This window comes from Alligator mississippiensis, chromosome 4, assembly GCF_030867095.1.
Source record: "Alligator mississippiensis isolate rAllMis1 chromosome 4, rAllMis1, whole genome shotgun sequence".
NCBI classification, from domain to species: Eukaryota; Metazoa; Chordata; order Crocodylia; family Alligatoridae; genus Alligator; species Alligator mississippiensis.
Window position 1 is genome coordinate 243,416,194 of NC_081827.1, and position 6,000 is coordinate 243,422,193.

The following is a 6,000-nucleotide window of genomic DNA, read 5'->3' on the forward strand; positions in this document are numbered from 1 at the left end:
GAAGCGTTTTCTGAGATGTGTGAAACCGAGAAAACCAGATTTGGCAATCCTGCATTTTAAGTGTCTTCAAGCTGACAGAACAGAGCATTATACGTTAGAGTCTGTGCTCCATTTTACAAACACAGCCCCTGGAAAGCTTGTGTCAGTCGGGGAGGATAACTAATGCAGACAGAGCAGTAAGCCCAGGGCATTTGGAAACAGGGAGCCTAACTCCTCCTGCACGTATGTCAGACAGCTCCAGGATACTTACCCACTTCCCATCATTCCTCTACCATTTTGGAGAGGATCACCAAGAAGGAGGACATTCGATTTCTGCTAACTGTCTCATTCGCGAACAGCTAGCCGCCCACAAGGCAAATCTGGGCAGCTGCAAGATTCTGGGTAGATCTCTCTGATTAGAAAGAGCCTTTTAAAATGTGAGGGACCTGCTGGTTGTTGAGCAAGGCAGTCGTGTTGGGAACAGATCTAGCATGGCTCAGGTGCACTTAGCTTCAATAGCCTGACTTGCAGGAGCACGCTTGACTTGTTGCTTCAGTATAGACGGCAGGTTAGACCCATCACTAGAGTAAATGCTGAGCCAACACAAAGCAGCTGAGTTTCTGCTTGCAGAGGAGATGGTGTAAGGGGCTGGAAAGTGGATGTAGACAAACATGTGGTCAAGACAGCCAAAAAGGGAGCTGATTAAGCACTTCTCTCCCAAAAAGTGTTGCCACATGTGGAGTGCTATGAAATCCGGATTCATTGCCTCTGTGTCCTCCCTGTTTATTAACCTTTGATCCATATTCCTGCTTTCCGTCTGCTGTCCCCAGGGGTCTGCTCTGCCAGCTCATGGCCTCCTCTGCAAGCAGGCGCTGGCTCATAGAGGATGGTGCTCCCTGGTGTTCCCACATCCCCAAAGGGCTGCTTCAGCAGCCGGGACAGAGAGCCTTAGCACGGTGGTTAGCTGCGTCTTTTGTTCCTGCAGGAATGCCTCCTAGCCTGGGCCTGACTCTGCTGTACTCAAGGTGATGCCCTAGGCAGGGAAAGGCCAATTATGTCAATCTGTGTCTCCTTTGTGCCACTCTAACTGTTCACAGAGTGGCAGTTTCCTCACTCCTAGGATGCCTTGTTTCTGCAATATGGGTACGCTGACTTGTTGAATCTTTGGGAGTTGCCCCACAGTGGCTGAGTGACAAACTTTTGCTTGTAGAGTCACTGCACTGCCTGTCTTCATGTTTCAAAGGTCTCTGGGATACCTTGATAATGCAAGGCAATGGGTTGGCTCGCATACTGCACTAGCATATAAAGAAAAGATGCTTGCATTTATTTCACACACAGTAAAAAAAGCACTTGCAATTAGAGGCTGTTGGGAACTTTACCGTAACACCATTTTTCATTAAAGAACGCAGATGCAGCAAAACAGAAACTTTTCATGGAAATATGTTTTTAAAAAACTCTTCATTAGGAAAGTCCCGTGGTTCCATGGTGTACTTTCTCATCAAAGACATATGAGAGATGATTTTGCCTTCACAGTTTGAAAGGGCTTCGTTTCATCGCAACGTAAAATGGGGAAACATTTTGAAATCTCCTAAACTTTCACAGAACAAGAAAACTGCTTCCCACCCAACACTTTTCTCAGAGATAGAAAGAACTAACTTCCCATGTGCATTTTGACTCTTTGCACCCTGTCCAAGTCTGTGGTTTCTCACTTTTGCCTGAAAACATGAACTGTGCCAAAAATAATCCCAAGCGCTCTGTTTCCATATAAAGGCTTTAAAACTCCTACTGGTCAAGTGCAAAAACCTTTTAGAAATGGGATATAAATGATAAGACATCAAACATTAACTGATGCGCATTTATAACATTTTATATCTGTTTTGTGTCCTTTGTGGAAATTGGAAGGATTATAGGAAATAAATGAAAAAAACAGGATTTATGCCAGGAAAAGAAAGAAAGGAAGTCATGTTTTTGGACGAACATTGTCCAGTACACTAAAATATTCCTATAAAGCTTTTAGCTGTGGCTGGATTCATGACTTAGAATAGAATGCAATGCCAATTTGAGATTGTAATAATTTGCTTTTTTACTTTTATAGTTGTTTTATTGTAGACAGATTTTTTGTTTCACTTACACTTTCACTTGAAGAGAGTGCTTAAGGAGAACTGCTAATTCTGGCGGTGCTCTCTGGGAGGTTGTGTAGGGTCTACCGTTGGATCAGGTAGTGGATTCGGGATCTGGATATTTTCCCGGAAAATAAAAGAGTTAATATGTATTTGGGACCTCACCTTTGAGTCAAGGAACATGGATGGGTTGCTGGGTTCCCTTTTCCCTAGTTTGTCTCAGTGTTGTACTCTTAACGATCAATGATTTGGAGGTGTAACACATATTTTTATTTCAATAATGCTAATATATTTAACTCTGTAGCATTAGTAAAGGCATAAGCTCAGACGTGAAGCTTTGAAACAACGGAAGGTTTTGTTCCACCAACACAACCTAATCCTAGGATGGCGCTGAGGTCAGTTCTAAGACCGTAGCCGAGATCTGTGGTTTTTCTAGGGGCCTGCCTCTCGTGGTCCCTCAGTTACCAGAACCAACACTCATTTCCAGGTGTCTTAAGTAAAAGCAGTTTTTATTGATGCAATCTGGAAAGGAATTCATGAAATGAAAACTAAAAGACAAATGCAGTCAGTGCTCAGGTCATTCCCTCCCCACTCCCACCCCAGCACTGAAGCATATTGCAGGATCAGGTTGTAAGGTCCCAAGCCACAGATCAAAAGCACATGCTTAAAGTGAAGCATGAGTGTTTTGGGACTGAGACAGAAATCAGAGAGAGAGAGAGTATATTTTGCTACCGAGTAACTGCATGTGAAGGAGCACCAGCTTAAGGAGGTATCCTCATGGACTGCATCCTCTTAGAAACAGCTGTAAAACCCTTTCCCCCCGCCAAAAACTGGGATTAACCACAAAAGAATGAGAGTGCACACATGGTGAAGGGGATGAGCAAGGATCCAGAAGAGGAAAACTTCAGTGTTTAATTAGGAGTATATGTGGGTTTCCAGAAAGACTTATTTAATATTGCCTGCCTACTTCTTCATTTAAAAAATTGCAATTGCTGTGACGTTTCTTCTTATTTCTACACTGATGTACTATTTAACAGACCTAACCTTGTTACAGTATAATATCATTGTCCAAGAGCCTATTTCCGTCCTGTTTAAAAATGTCTTGTTGATTAGGTAAGTCCTGGTCTTAAAAATACACATTAGCATTTACATTATATTTACAACTTCATCTTCTGAAAGCATTTTATCGGTGCGTTTTAATAAGTTTTCCCAGTATCTATTTAAGGAAGTAACAATACACAATACTTTTCGAGGAAAAAGCTGGGGTAGTTTTTCTATAATACACCATGTATGTATTTTATGCACGGATTGATTCCTAACATGGGTACACAATCAGTGTAAACATGAATTTTTCAAGGCACCTTCATTTGGATGTATATGAAATATATGTAGTCTTTGATTAACTTCCTATTAGCTTCACTGGGCAGAACTAGAGCCTGAAACAGAGCTCTGTAAATTGATATTCAGGGGTAAATTGATATTCAAGTCCTATTTCTATTTGGTACAAGTCATTTTACCTTTTCAGCCCTTGCTTAGAAATGGATTAATTAGTCAAATAATTACATATCTTTGCAATTTAGGTCAATTAAAATGTATCTATCTTACTTTACAAATGCCTGTCTCATTAGGTAGGCTAATATACATTTAGTTTCTGACTCCGGCTTTATTACTTACCTCTTTGATTACATAAAAATGGGGATTTAAAATGGAAATGAGATAACGTACATTTTAAAAATTAGGAAAACATTAATGTTTTCATATGCAAATGATCTTTGAGTTCAAGAACTAGATAATTGGGCATTAATATCACTTACTGTTCATAGAGATAAAAGAAAAGCCATCAAGCCTTTTTAAATCTAAATGAATTATATTTTATAAAATTACGGGGAGAAACAGTAACATGAGTTTTAGTTAAGAAATGTGGTACAAAAGTATATTTTAAGCTTATAAGAAACAAGTAGCATTTAGACAAAATGAGAAGGATTTTTCCACATGCTTATGTGGGTAAATGCACCAGCGATTTGTTATATTGGTATCTTAGAAATGTTTTATAATCATTAACAAGCGAACCCTTAGAGCCTCTTTATGGGAGATATTAAACCGCTGAAATGCTGAAGTTGCTTATTGTCCCTGGAGGTCAGGTCATTTATTCAAGTTCCTAACTTCTGGCTAAAGCAGACCAAAAAAGTATCTCCTTCCCACCTCAAAATTCAACTTTTAATTGAAAAACATGTCACAGTGCTTTCCTTTAGGAGTCCATGCCTGGTGTGACACATCCATGGGCAAATCTAGGATTTTGAAAAAAGGGAAATAAAGGTGGTGGGGATGCATCATCACATATAACACAACACATATTTGTCTGCATTTAAAGATCAACTAGAAGCTTTACTGACCTGCTAGGAGCCTAGCAGTATATTATTCAGTTTAAGATCAAACCAAAAACCAATATAATTGATACAATGGCACGAATTTGCTAGATAATATATTGCTTTAAAAAAACACAAGGCAAACAATAGCCAAAAGTTATTGTCTCGCTAGTTGTGTAGTCAGAACATTTCAGATTTATTTCAGATTTATTCCAGTGTACATCACTTACTCAGATTTGTAAAACAAAATCTAATCTTTCTCAGCATCTTGACAGTGCCTTCAATCTTTCACTGTCAGCCATTTCTGCACTAGAGTTAATAACATTACACCTGAGAAAAGGTTTTTAGCCAGCACTAAAAACAGTCTGCAGGGCTATGAAACAGAGGAGAGGCATTTCTCAGATTGGTTAGCAGACAGAAAAATGAGGTTGAATAGTGGAACATCCAGACCATTACAAAGGAGAGAGGGTCATTAACACCTGTGGTTTGGGGAGAGATTAGCAGGAATCAGGTAGATGATAATGAGCCACGAAGTCAACTGACTCACTCAGCATTGCCCGAATAGAAATGCTGCTGCCCATCCCAGACAGCTGGCTTTAAAGTTGGAGTGGAGCAGGAATCAAAGGGAGGTGCAACTGCACAACTGCATCCCCCCGCCCTCTCCCCGTACAGATGGCCTCCTTAACACCAAACTGGTGTTTTTAATTTTAGCAGGGGGAGTTAAACACTTAAAACAAATTTAAAGCAATGGGCAGTCTATTTAGCTGTTTGTTTGTGTAAGACTGGCAGCGGGCTTCACCCTGGTGGTTAATTCAGGATTTCCAACCCTCTGGAAAAGGACAGCATTGCCAAATGCAGGTTGAATGCCATTGCCGAGCCCAGTTCCATCAACTAAAAGGCAGCCACCTTTGTCAGGGATAGCTCTTCAGCAGCTGCAAAACCTCCTTGGTCACTTGGGTGCTGCTGTGCTGTGTGCGTCGCACCTTTTACCCACGTTAATTAACCCAATGTAAGCTCATGTTCTCAAGACATTTAGACAAGCTGGTGGCATCTGGTGGCCATGTTTGTGGCCACAAAGTGATGGAGACACAATACAGGAAGCTATTCCCTCATGTCAGATACCATCTAGCTCTGCTATCATTTCCTTTTTTTTTGTCAAGCAGAAAGTTAGGATTACCAGTATTGACCCGAATGAGGTTGCAGAATCAGGCCGATGGTTATATCTGTTGATTAGCAGGACGTCATCTTCCAGGACTTCTAAAAAGCAAAATGGTTACATAGTTTTCAGTCATCAGAAAAGCTTTTCAGCTTCTTCAGTTTTCTGAAGAGATTTTAATTGCTCAAGTGACTGACAATAACTGTTCTATTTTTCAAATTAACTGATTGACTCTGGTTTCAGCATTTTGAACCAAATTACATCTGCTTCAATAGTTAATCATTTTTCTATATGCAATTTCCCAGCATGGGTCTCTAATTATCAGCTGTGTGTTGCCTACAAACCAATAATATAGTTCAACATCGCAGTGGTATTGGTT